This window comes from Podarcis filfolensis, assembly GCF_964270895.1.
Source record: "Podarcis filfolensis genome assembly, chromosome: 3".
In the NCBI taxonomy this organism is placed as follows: Eukaryota; Metazoa; Chordata; class Lepidosauria; order Squamata; family Lacertidae; genus Podarcis; species Podarcis filfolensis.
Window position 1 is genome coordinate 43,059,131 of NC_139606.1, and position 14,360 is coordinate 43,073,490.

The 14,360-nt window shown below is 42.0% G+C and overlaps 1 long non-coding RNA gene across 2 annotated transcripts in view; it reads left to right on the forward strand.

Moving 5' to 3' along the window:
* LOC310760266 overlaps positions 1-13,897 on the forward strand; it is a 29,303-nt gene extending 15,406 nt beyond the window's left edge. The window contains exons 3-5 of one of the 2 annotated variants that reach the window (XR_014546871.1): positions 3,493-3,598; positions 12,929-12,993; positions 13,836-13,897. This is a non-coding gene — a long non-coding RNA (uncharacterized lncRNA). The remainder of the gene's footprint in view (positions 1-3,492; positions 3,599-12,928; positions 12,994-13,835) is intronic. The other variant, XR_014546872.1, reaches the window with a different exon arrangement.
* The last annotated feature ends 463 nt before the right edge of the window (positions 13,898-14,360 follow it).

Below are 14,360 nucleotides of genomic sequence, written 5' to 3' on the forward strand. Positions count from 1 at the left end.
CTCGGTATTGACGGTTAGGCATTGGCAGGGGTAATTGTTATGCAAATGAAGGGGGGAAGGAAGCGCCATCACCTTCCCCCAATGAAAAGGGTAGTCCGGTAGAGGACTCCGGGGGGCGTTGCCTTGTCCGAAGCCTAGGGAGGTAAGGGCCTCCGGCACGCCCCCGAGCGGTGACACCCGTGGGATCCTAGTTGGCGTACTTCAACAGGACTCCCACGGTTTGTGGACAACCCTTCCATGCCGGGTAGTCGATAGGAGCCAATGCCTAAGGCTAATACCTTTCAATTCTGTAATCAATAAAGTTGTAGCCTTTTTATGCCCATTAACCTTAAATAATGTGTCCGGTGTCTTTATTTCACATGGGGGGAGGGGACTTGCCACGCAAAGGTACTGCTTGAAACAGCCAAGATTTCCTTTTGAAATTTCATAGTAAAAAACATTTGCAGCCGCCAGGACAGGATGTCATGTCAAGCTGTCAACATATTTTTCTATATTTCAGCATGTTCAGTGCTTTTAACAATGTTAGTGTTCTGGTCAAACATATTATATATTTGTTGCTTCTAGCTGCATTGGTTGGTTGATGCTTCCCTGGCCCCTCAACCCAGCACAATATGTTCTGAACCCAGACAGCTATTAGAAATGAAAGAGCTGAAAATGTTGTTTATAAATTGTTCCAAGAGGTTGCCGCTGATACTCAGTGGCAGAAAAATGCTTGTAAAATAGCAGCAGCAATGCAGTGCAGTCACCAGCAGGAAACGGCAAGAAATTAATGTGATCAGAAATAAAGCTGTCTAAGGGAACTCTCTTTCACAGTTTTGGAACAGGAAGAACTCAGGCTCCACACCCACCCTTACAGAGGGCTGCTTTTGAGAACTGTTCAGAAAACACAACTAGTGCAAAATACATAGGAACCATAACCAGGGCTAAATCTATTATTAGACCGAACAAGCAGATTTTGGATGTCATGAAATGACAGTGGATGATTAAAACCCAAATATGCATTACAGAAACAACATTTTCCTATAAATGCTCTGCTGTTTAAAATAGCATTTTCCTACATGTGACTGCTGTAAGAAAATTACATATATTCTACCACTTCTTAGCCACTTCCAGAAACATGTTCCCTGATACAGAGATCCTCAAATGCAACAGATAGTTGCTATCTTTTGCAATGACAGCACTGTAGTTAACAGAAGGGAGTGATCATCCCTCAGTATCCTCAACAGGGGATCAGCACTACCAAGGTGAACAGTTTCAAATATTTTTCTAGCAGTGCATGTGTAGCTTTGATCCTAGGGCAACTGTGTGTCTAGCTCTAGGTACCGGACATAGGATCTTCTCCCCACACCCACAACATGCTTGTGTATATTTCATCCAATTATCCCCCACTTCTGAGTTTGAAGGCCTACAAACCCTTTGGCGGAGCTGCAAAATATGACAGACAAATCTGACAGCCTGACTTTTCTGGAATTCAATCAATCAATGTTTATTATGGCAAACAGCCAGCATCTTAAACCAGAATTTATGCCTAATTCTCTACATAAGCATAATTTCTACATAATTCTCTACCTGGAATTCTTCAGGTTCAATGTAGGTGCTGGCAAGCTGGAATTATATCACTATTTGGAACCATCATTTTTTTGGTTAATCTCTAAGCTTTATCTTGCAAAGGACTGCTTTTTTTTGCTACATTATCACCTGAGAATTTAGAAAGTGAGTAGTAGGAAGCAACATCTTCAGAGATATAACATGATCCACCAAGGAGAAACATTCCTCATCCATCACACTAAAAAACAGGACCTAATTTGGAGAATAGTGCTGGCTGCGAGGAGAAGTGGAGGCCACACCCAGAAGGCACAAGCCTATGAACTCCCATCATCCCTAGCTAACAGGACCAGTGGTCAGGGATGATGGGAGTTGTAGTCCCAAAACATCTGGAAGGCCGAGGTTGCCTATGCCTGCCTATGAACCAAGGTAAGAGTCCTTACTCAGGTCTTGCCTACTGATGGCTCTGGCCCCAGCCATTTTTGGCTCAAGCTCTGCCCACCACCAGCAAGTGGCCCCCAACATATTACCCACAAGGAAATGTGTGACTATGTAGTGCTGCCTTCACACCAGTCCTTCACACCATGGAGAAACAATCACTTTGTGACTACTTCTTGCTGTCAAAAAAGATTGCTGGAAACTCATCCTGCACTCTTAAGCACACTTATCAGGAAGTGGGCTTCATCTACCCCAGTGAGACTTATTCACATATAAATGTGTTTAGGGTCAGAAGGTTCTGATAGGCATTACTTGCCTGGGGCTGCGTGTTGCAAAAGTTAATGATCTCTCTATATACAAGAGTCTCCCTTTGCATGTTTTCCAGCTGTCTTCGGTCATTAATTTTTCCTTTGGATTCCTTTGAGCCTATCCACCTCTGACCTTATCTCTGTTGCCATAAAATTATACTATGTTGGAAGGCCTGTACAACAATCCTGTGGCACCTCTAAATCCCATTACAATTTGAACCTGCCAGATTGACTGCCAATATCAGATGCTCCACTCCTGCCTGCCACGTAGCCTCTGGGCCAGCTTCATGCACTGATGAAGCTTGGCTTTGATCTTGTAATATCTCAGCACTTCGCCGAAGGTCTTTATGAACCTCATTAATCGTGCCATCTCCTATAAATGGGCCCTTTGCTGCCTCCCCTCCGGCTGCTCCCAAAATACATATAACATTTCGGAAAGGTCTTCTCCGATATGTGTGAGAAAGCTGTCAAAGGTACTCCTGGAAGTGCTTGTGATGAAGGGGCAACCTTTTAGTTACCTTTTACAATGCATTTAAATATATGCACACACCAACCTGCCTTGCTCTGAGGTAGGGTGTTGCCAGGTAACCACAGCAATCTCCATTCCTCACGAGAGAAACCATTTTATCACACTCCATTTACCTGGTCTAGAGTGCAGCAACCAGATTATTAAAGGGATGTGGCCCATGGGAGCACATTTCAGCTGTGCTCAGAGCACTTGGCTCCCAGTTAATACCCGAGCCCAATTCAGAGCGCAGCTTTTGACCTTTATAAAAGTTTAAAGCCATAAATGTTCTTGATCCAGACTGAAGGAGCAGCATGACCCATGTAAGAACGCAGGAGGTGCCCTCCTGGATCAGAGCAAAGGCCCATCTGCTCCACCATATTGTCTTCCACAGTGGCTCCACGATAAGAAGAGCCTTGATGAATGGGAAAACTGGAGAAAAGGATACAAATTGCTTGTTGGCAGGGAGTGGCATATCGTGAAGTGCTGAAGCACATAATGTATTGGCTGCTGAGGAAGAGCCACAGCTTAGTGGTAGAGCAGCTGCTTAGAAGGTCCCAAATTCAATCCCCACATAGGGCTGGGAATGGGGCCTGCCTAAAACCTGCTGCCAGTCTGTGCCAATAGCACTGAGCTAGATAGAGCCACAGTACTGACTCGGCAGAAGACAGCTTTATCTATTCTTATGTTCCACAGGCCCTCAGAAAGCACACACGTCTCGCAGGAAAGCAGTGTGCAGGATAGGACAATAATGATGCCTGCTGAGCTTCCTGATTCTGTGTATCTTCAGGATCCGTGTACTGTAAGTGCTTTCTTTGTTTGCTTGGCAAACATTTTCTATATTTCGCCTCCCTCTCTGCCCCTTCCAGGCCCTTCATTGTTTGGAATGCCTCCACCCCATCAATTCCTCTTGTGTGTTTACCCTCAGGAGCTAGGCAGCTATCACCGAGTCAATTCCCTCTAATTTTATTTTGCTCTGTAGACTGAACCAGATGAACTACTGAAATGACATTTTTATAAAAAGTAATGGCGCAAGAAACCTTCCGTGTTCAGGTGGATAATTAAATATAATTTCTTCCAAGGATTCCATTTGCAATTCTTCATGTCTGCATTTTCCAAAATGGAGACATCAGGCTTTCAAATGCAGAACTGGCACACATTCATTTTTTAAAAATGAATTTCTAGCTTTGATCTCATTTTCTTTACCAAGTGAAGATGATGAGGAGAGTGTCAGTCAATTGTGCCAAGCATTCCAGGCAGTTGGAAAAACAAAACAAAAAACCTTTAGCTCACATTTTCCTTTAGCTCTGATTCAACGTCCAGATCCCAGATTTAGGGATCTGTGTAGAGGGGTTTTGTTGGGTCTCTGGAGCAAGTCCACCTACACAAATCCCCTCATCCAAATCAATGATCCCTCTACACAAAGAAGACTGCATAATGGAGGTACATCAAACTGAAATAAGCAGGGAAGTCCACCTGCACTGGATTTCTACATGCTTACCCACAGAGTATATAGGATGTTTGAGCAGGGAATTTTGTCTCCTTTCTAGTGAATGTAAGTCTGGAATAAAGCTGGAGGATGAAATATTTCTCTTCCAGTAAGGCAAAGCATTTCCCCTAATTTATATAGCCTTGGTTGGAGGAATTGACTGTTTTCCACTTAAATATAATCACTCAGTTTTTGTCTGTCACTGGGAGTCATATTACTGTAAAAATTGTTCTGGCACCAGCTAATGAAATAATACAATTTTACTGCACTGGTGTAGACAGAAAACTGTCACTTTAGAACTGGCCAATAAAATTTGCATTGTTTTGGAAAATGGTCACGAGAACATTTCAGAGAGTAAACAGGTTTCCCGAAAACAACAATGGCTGTGTTTATTTGGGTTAGACTTGCATAGAATGGACTGTTAAGTTTTCTGTAGGTGGAATGTTGGAGCCTGACAGGATTCCTTCTCCCTGCCCCTTGCATCTATCTGCTCTGCTCTTTATATTCAATTTCACCGGTAAATATCACCATCCAAAATGACGCCTTAGCAATCAACACACCACAAAACAGCTGATATGTATTTTTTTTCCTAAGAAAAGATAGTGTGTAACATTTGTCAGGCGTAACTCAAATTACAGTGATATGAAACTCAAACAAGCTCCCTCAGTCTTTATTATGCCAAGGGTGAGATTAATTTGCTTTCCACTCTTACTTTTGATAAGGTTCTAACAATAAAACATCCCTTCTCTTGATGTAGCTGCTTACGCTTCTCTCTTTCCTTAAAGATTAGAGACCCTTCAGGATTAGGGACCACTTTCCTTTTCCCTTCCCTTTTAACAACAACAACAACAACAACAACAATATTTATACCCCCACCCATAAGAATGGGTTGCCCCAGCCACTCTGGGCAGCTTCCAAAACACAGTAAAATGCCAAAATGCCAAACATTAAAAACATTTTAAACAAATAAACAGATAAACTATACGTTCTTGTTTTTTTTTAATCTACCAACTATAAACGTGCCAAACAAATACGTGTTTCCCCTGAAGTATGTCACAATTTTAATGATAACAAACTAGAAATGATCCGTAAAATCACAATTCATCTCAGGACCAGATACAGAAGCCTAGAGCACTGCATTTGGTTCCCAGGCCCAAGGTTCCCCAACCCTGCTGTAACATGTCAAAGAAGCAGAATACAAGATGAGGCTATGCAGATCGAAGCAGCCTTGGTTCCATGGTTTCCATAGGCAGGAAGCAGGCTGATCCACAACTTTACTTTCTCCCCTACACATGAATAGCTGCCATCCATTCCTGTGAGGAAATGTAAAGTGCTGTGCTGCACTAGAGGAACTACACTAGCGGAGCCAAACCTGACCACCACCAACAGTGGCTGACCCAGAACCAGGATGCAGGAGATGGCGATGTGTTCCTGAAACATCTCCGCTCACCCTCCAAGACTCAAATTCTTGGGAAGATGGTCAGTAAAGAGCACTTCCTCCTCCCATGCTCCAAACATCTTCTTGGTTGGAGGACGACACATACCCTGATGAGATGTGAAGACCTTGGTTGGTATTGATTGTAGGGGTACTGTGGAACAGAGGTAGGTTTGGGGAAACCACACTGTTTTCAGTGATGGATGGATGGATGGATGGATGGGTGAGAAAGGAAGAGTACGAGGAGAAGTGGAATTGATGAAAGAATGGAGATTCCCCCTTGCTTCCATTCTCCCACCTGTCACACTTGATGGACCTTCAGCTAGTCCGTAATCATTCAATCAGCTGAAACCTTAGAGTTAAGGATTTTAATGCGTACATTAAGCTTGCTGATATGCAAGCTTCAAGTTTCCTCTGGGCTATATTTAGAGTCCAGGTTATGTTAGATTTGTTGATCATCAAATATTTATCCATTTTGAACTATAAAAAAATAAAATAAATTTCCCTCGCACTAGTTCTTTATTGCTCAAATGAGAAAAACATGTTTGATCATTTCCCTTTTACTACCATTTCCTAGGCTGTAAACACCGTGCCAGTGCAATCCATTCCCCCACCTTTATGCACATTAAACTGATGACTCTTAACACAACTGCGCAATGAACATAATTCAGACCCACCCCCACACTGCGTGCTTACATATGTTTGCCCATACTCTGCTTACAACTCTATTTCTTTCTATGAATTAAATATATGTGAAATGCTTTCAAGTTCAAAATATATTCAGCATTTCAGTGTATACTGGGATCAAATCTTTACTGAATTTTAAGCAATGCACAGTAGATTGGAAAGACACCTTACAAACATTTCCATATACACATATATATATGGGGGAGAAAGCAGAATGGAAGAAACAGGAGGGAGCCATGGTTAGGAACAATCACATTTAATACAAATGACATCAGCAATAACAACTAGCCTTTGGGGAGAAGGCAATCAAGGTTATTCTCTTTGTTTCAGTCAACTATCTTATAAACTACTGTAGTTTTATAGAGCTGGAAACAAAATGAAATTTGCCCAGGCAGGCTCATTTTGTGATCCCTTGAGAGCAGTGAAATAACTGACACAGAACACCAGGTGTTGGGTGATAATTGGACCAAATCTTTATTGACTAGCAGCAGGTAAGCAGGGTTGGTGTGGCAATAGAACAAGGATCAGTTGCTCACTCCACTCAGCCCTCTGTTGGGTTGGAACTACCCATCCCTTTCCCTGGGAGTCGCCCAGTGTTGAACCCTGCTGTGGTGTAAACCAAGCATCTGTGTGTCCAAGGTGGGAGATTCCAGCAAGGCAGGGGCCCTAACCTGAGCTTAGGGCATGTGATGGCTAAGCCCCCTCCCAGGCCCCTTATGTGGGATCACTTTCCTACTTCTTCCCATTTCTGGTCACAGTTCTAATAAAATGAACCCAATGCCTAACACAAGGAAGCCAGATTTCACTGAGGGAAAGGTGAAAAACCCACCAAACAAGGACCAGTTGAGGTTTATTGGGGGGAAATTCCTTGTTGGCCCTGTCAACCAGCAACCCCAATAGCTCAGTGAGATGCTAACCTGAGGGTGGGTGGGAAGCTCGTGGGGGAAAATGGCTCCAAGGACTTGTGGGTGAAGCCTGTAAAATCCTTCGTCATTTCTCCATCAAGTGAGATCCCACGGGATGATTGTAGTCTTGTGAGATCTCATGAGAGTCACCAAGGAGATGCAACTCAGTCTCCCCATTGCTTTCCAGGACCAAAGACAGTTTGCATCCCATAACCATGTTAAACTTTGTCAGTTAGCATTAGCAAGTCTTTGAACTTTAGGCATAACCTTGGACATGATTCAGTGCAAGTTAAAAGTGTGTAACTCCTACAGCTTTCAACTAGGTATAATTAAGCGTGTATTTAGCTCTTTTCTTGGGCTCAATGAGATCTAAAAGTGCTTCACTTTGGTTGAATCATTATCTAATCCTTATTCTTCTTTGGTATTCCCCTCCCCCATTCTTCTTTTTTTTATAAATTGATCATTGCAAGGAAGAATATTTGTGAAACCAGAAAGACATTATGCACTATTACAAGGGTGTTATCATTGGCCAGCAACCTGATAAGTAACAAAAAGTAATAATGAGATTACATTACAAATATAGTTTTCACTCAGACCTAATAACAGCATAGCTGACACTGAGGTTCAGACCTAGCAACCAAATTTCCTTATTGACAAGACACAAAGAGCTATATTATATGTTTGCATAAGCAAAGGTCACTTCTGAAGTAAGATTATGTAATATGTCACTGATAAAAATAGCTTTTACATTTGTATTTTAAATAAAAAATAACACATACCCTACAAGTGTTCCGGGAAAAAGGGACATCCTAGCTTTTTGCATGAGAGCACGGTGGTCATTCTCTCCCCCAAAAAAGCACTTTTGGGGGGCCGCTATCTTGCATGGCATCCCAAAATGTGTGTTTTTGAGCACTGCTTGAGCACAACCCCAAGAAAGTGTGTCTTTTGGGCTCCATGATCTCACACAGGAGCATGGGTAGGAAGACTTGTATCCCAATTTTGGGGCTCATTATTTTGGTAGTTAAAACCAACGTTCTTTGTGTAGGGAATCTCTGAATTTGCTTCAGGTTTGTTTGTTTGTTTTTCCTTCAGGTGAGTGACACAACATGAAATTAGATTATTACTAACTGGCACATGTGTGTGTAGAAAGTAATTGGCATAGGAGATATTTTAAATTGACTTTTTGTGCAATAAACCGTCATGGTGTTGTTGTTGTTTTAAAAGATATAACTTTTATTATGGTATTGTGTCTGCTCCTTTTTCTTTTCCTAACATGAACCTGGAGATTCTAGCTTACAGTAGAATCCTCTGCTGTTTCTTTGGAAGAAAGTCCCATTGTGCTCAGTATGGTTTAGTCTCAGCTACCTGTTGATAAGATAGGGATGGAGGTGTCTGTCAATTTCAGCTTCTCATTTTTTCAATCTTAAGTTCATGTTCTCCACATTTCCACCTCAGTTTGTCAATTTCAGGGTAAGGTTCACTGGACATCTCAACTGATGTGCTGTTTCAGAACGCAGGAAGTTTCCTTATGCTGAATCAGACTGTTGGTCCACCAAACTACACTGGGGGTTTCAGACTGGGGTCTCTTTCAACCTTGCTTGAGATGTGGAGGATGGAACACATAACCTTTTGCATAGAGAGCATGTCCTCCATCACTGAGCCATGATGCCCCCACTTATTTTCTTACCTTTTCTGGTTTTTTTCAAATACATAATTAGACCCTTTGTTCTGTCTACCTTTAAGCTGCAGAAGCAGGTATCTCAAAGAAGCACAGGAAAATCTGCTGTGGCATAAATCTAGTGCTCTAAATCCCCAGCTAAAGTTGCTTTAATGGTTAGGCTGGCCTTGGATTATGCCTCTCCTCCAAATGTGCTCCAGGATGCTGTGTTAGTCACAAACTCCAATAATTACAAAGGAGAAGGCTAGCCTCAAGATGAAATAATCATAGTAGATACCAGGGGTTGTTTTGTGGCTTTTTTGCTTTCTTTTGTAGATCAGAAAATGACAGAGAACAGCCGTTTCAAAGCTATCATTATACAGCCGAATATAAGGAACAATCACAAACCCCTCCTGGAATTACATTCAGTTGTGTGCCAAGTCATTAATTCCAATCTGGAGAACTTATCTATAACTGTACTGTTATTGCACATTGTCGGACTCCATTGTTCAGCTGACTTTTGCAAAGCTGGTTTTGATGTTTTCCCTCCCCACCCCACCTCAAACACTTTTATAAAGGGAAATTGCTGCCTACTGGTATTTGAGTTGGGAATGGGCAGCATTTTTTTCTTCCTTTAAGAGAACCACATGCAGGAATAAAAATTAATATTGGGGAGAGGTGCCTCATACATAGTTCTGCTTGACTGGAGAAACACAGTTAGATTTCCTCTTAGACAAGCAGGATCTGTAACGTAACCAAACCCCTGATCCTGTGCAGGGCTTCAGCCCTCTCAAATGGGACTCTGGCATGTGGGAAAAGAGAAAGTTTCCCTACCAAAAGTTGCAGGATTCCAACCAGTCCAATTCATTCCCCCTCCCTGCAACAGGGAGGGCTCACCCACACTTCTGCTTGTCTCATACGTTAAAAGCACAGATACAAGCTGGTTTACCTTTGCCCTCCAATTTCCCCCTCTGCCATGAAATGCTTAGCTAAAGTGTGGGGTTGTGTCCAACACTGCCTTTGCCTTAAGGCGGGGTTTCCCAAACCTGGTTCTCCCGCTGTTTTTGGACAACTCCTCCCATCATCCCTAGCTAGCAGGACCAGTGATCAGGGAACTGTAGTCCAAAAACAGCTAGAGAACCAAGTTTGGGAGCCCCTGCCTTAGGGCACGGCTGAGCAACCTGTGGCCTTCCATATGTTGTTGGACTCTCATCAGCCACATGGCCAGTAGGTAAGGAGTGACAAAATGTGCAGTCCAGAAACATCTGGAGGGCAGTAAGTTCTCCAGGCTTGCCTTAGGGCAGCCTTTCTCAACCTGTGGGTCCCCAGATGTTGTTGAACTACAACTCCCATCACCCCTAGCTAGCAAGGCCAGAGCTCAGGGATGATGGGAGTTGTAGTCCAACAACATCTGGGGACCCATAGGTTGAGAACCTCTGCCTTAGGGGAATGCACTTCCACTTGGGTAAGTCGGGGCACCTGTTTTTCACTGATCCCTCCTACTTTGCCCACCCCAAACTCCTGAGAACTGTAGAACTCTCTGCAACAGAATGGGTGATGGTGCAACAGACTGCAGCAGAAGGGGGCAGGGGGCAGAATCAGAAAAAAGTGGATGCTGTTGCTTACATGAAACAGTTTTCACTAAGGCAAAGCCACCACCATTGTATACACCGACCCATTGTTGTGAGGCAGTATCTTCACAGTATTAGGACATCTGATTTTATAACTGAAATCTTACCCTTTAAAAAAACCAAAAAAACACCACCCGACTCAATACATCTATTAATGTACATTATTCTGAGTCTCAGCAGGGCTCTGAGGCTCTGTCGAATATTTCAGAAGCAAATTGAATTTCAATTCCCGACATTCCGAGGCTAGCTGTTCTACCAGCCAGACAAGGTTGGTGAAAGGGGGTTGTGATCTGATTAGAATGCAGTGAAAGAGACAGCTTTGTTAGTGGCTCATTGCACCTGTGTGACTGGCAAGGTGCACAAGTCTGCATAGTCTGTCAAGCACCAGAAATCAGAGTAGACTAAACACAGTGCTTTGTACAGTGAAGGAGTTGGGGGAGGAGACATTCTCTTGCTTATCCTCAGGTGGAAGGAAAACGATGCCATTTTTGAAGCAAGCAGAATTTTTTTGTGTAAGCAACAGAAGACTGAAAGTTTATATGTAAATAGTTACAGTCATGCTTGCAATCTAGAAAAACATTACATGTGTGGATTTCATGGACACCAAAAACCAAAGTATTCCTGGTGAGAAATAAATAGGGGCCCATCCACACAAATGCCCACTTCTGCTTTCCGTTTCAGCACCCTAGCTTAGGTGGGAATAGTCACTTTGGTGATGCCATTATTAAACAACTGAGTGTTGGAAACCCTGGCCAATCTAATGCAAATAACCCAAGGGTCTAATAGATCCCAGTCTTCATTCTGCCCACCAATAGCAAAGGGGTGGGAAGCCTTTTTCAGCATGAAGGCTGCATTCCCTCAGCAGCAACCTTCTGGGGACCACATACCAGGGGCAAGTGTGGCTAGAGGCCGACTAGAGAGGCCTGAAAAGCCACATTTGGTCCTTAGGCCTGAGGTTCTGCCCTCCTGCCTTAGCATAAACATACATGCTTTCCACCATATGATGGGCATATCTTGAGTTCATGAAGAGTAACAACAATTAGATTGCTACAATCATGCTGGAAGTGATAAGGAGAGAAAATGTTTAAAGTAAATAAGAAGTATTCAGCGAAAGATACGTTGTGTTAGTGCAAGTCAATTCATCACACACCAGATGCTCTGCATTTAAAATTCCAGCAATTAAAGAAGTAATGTAGCTCCAGTGCATCTCAGAACTAATGAGTACTCTTCCAATAACTGATGCTACACCTAGAATTTGCATGACAATTAACGAAATTATGGTGCACATGCTTTGGTTTTAATGAGTGGAATGTGTATACCTTATATTAGCTAAGAAATATAAGCATGTTGGTCTAAATAAAACAAACTTTGTACAGTTTTTTTCCAAAAACAATTCATAAGCTATGTCATTCCAAAACACAGCTCCCTTTTTCCAGTACTAGATTGCCAGCATGGGGAAGAGATTGGTACATAACTCTCAGACAAAATACTGAGGCAACCCAGTCAGACAGGCAGGGTACTACTACTACTACTACTATAACTACTACTACTACTGATGATGATGATGATATGGTCACTGGGTAGGTGTCCCAGAGGTGATAGGATAAAACAGATCTCCCTCTCCAAGGGCAGAGAGGTTCTTGTAGGTCCTTACACCCTGCCATGGTGGAAACCTTCACAGTCCTCATCTGACAAGCTTTGGAACCCCAACATTAGTAGAAGTTGCAAGATGGGGCATGTTAGGGTGGATCGGGGAAAGGCATGGGTCTCACAAGATCTTGCCAGAAGCTGGAAGCCACCACAGCCACATCTCACTTCTTCAGTGGCAGCAGTGGGGGACAGGATGACAGGATGATGTGGTGGTATACCTCGGATTCTGTCACCTAAGGCAGCTACCACGGTTTGCAGCATGGCCAGCCCAGCGCTGGATCAGAGGTAGATATTGGCTTTTTCACTGGGTTTTCTGGGCCTCTTTCTTATGTGATGCCCCACCCTCTCACAGCCACGGATTGTCCTGTTCCATCTAACCTGACCTTTAGCAATCTGTGGTTGTCTGAACCTTATTGGATCAATGCCTGGTTCCCTCTGAAGATGCCTAGCTTTGCTCAGGCCTCAGACAAATCCAGTGCACAACCTTCACGTTTACAGACCTTACATCCTTTAGCAGTGAAAATGCATGAAGGCAGGATTTAAAACTTCAGTTTAATAATATACATAGATGATATATTTAACGTGAAATGAGTGGTCACAACCTAGCCAAAGGGGAACTTTTAAAGTTGCATCGAAGTCAACAGCAGAATTAAGCAACTGCCTAATTTTCTTCTACAGAACTCAATGGAACTTTAAAAGTGCTTTAACTTTGGCTGAATTCTGACTCATACATTTATGTTAATGTGAGTACCGGTACATAAATTCATCCTATAAATAAGGTTTCTGTAAAATTAGAAGCCTAAAGGCACTTGTCCCTATTTTAATAAATTATTTTGCTCCTGCTACTATTGGCAGAGAAACCAGAGGTGGGAAGTTGAGAACACTGGTAAGAAAGAAAGAAAGAAAGAAGGAGATGAGATGAAATCTCAAGGGAGCACAAAAATACAAAATATCCTTAGCGCTACATGTTTCAAAATATACTTCTTCTTTGGAGCACAACTAATAAGAACAAACAAGTTATGTAATATAATACTACTAAAGGAATTATACAATATAATAGGAAGGGTGAGATTTATATCACTGAAATATCATTAGCAAAAGGAAAAGAGCAAGAAGTATTTTTCTTTAAAAAAAAAAACCCACAACAACTGCACCACTGTTATTAAGTTATTTGATACTGATATTGGTGGAAATATTTGTAAGCTCCTTGAACTGAAAGGTGGGGATATAAATTTTTTAACTAAAAGTGCAAGTACTCCAGGAGTTCACATCTGGGAGAAATTAACTCCTTCCATATTACCAACCCTGATTGCAATAATATATTTGAAGTGTTTGGTATGGTTATAGCCTGTATGGATGGTGGTCATCTTTAGTAGGATGGGGTAGGATTTGTCCTTTTTATGTTATTGCAAGAAGAGCATGTTCAGCTAATTTATCTTTTTTAAAAATGTATTTTTAATTCTGTATGTGTTATGTATTTTTTTTGTAAGTCGCTTAGGGACACTTTTGTAGCAGCTGACAAATAAATGTAATAATAATAATAATAATTATTCATTTATTAAATTTCTGTCCCACTCTTCCAAAGGAGCCCAGAGTTGCATCCTTGGAATGCCTTGCACCTTATGCAACCACAGAATCATAGAATTGGATTAGACTGTTTGAAGAGCTGCCCAGACCAAATCTGGTTTAAAATTGAAGAATTGTAAGAAGGGAGAGCTGCAGAAGCCTTGAAGATTCCCGTAAACAATGAGAACATGGGGCCAGCCTTTTGCTATATGGCGTGATATACTGTATATCCATATAAATTAAAGTGATTTTTTTTTAAAAAATACATCTATACATATCAATCAGCATTTGCAGACATGATGCAAATCTGTGTCTTCTTTTGACCTATTTTTTGTCATTTTTATTTTTTTTGCTGATACCTAAGTGAAAAAGCACCCTGGTACTGATCCTGATTTAGGTTGGAAGATTTTTAGAACAGCCCTAGACCAGACAACAAACTGGCACAAAAACAATGAAAATGTTTTCCAGAAAGAGTCGTGCATAATTGTATGCTTTTAAAAAAAAAAAACCTTAGCAGGTAAGTTTTGTGGGTTTTAAAACACAT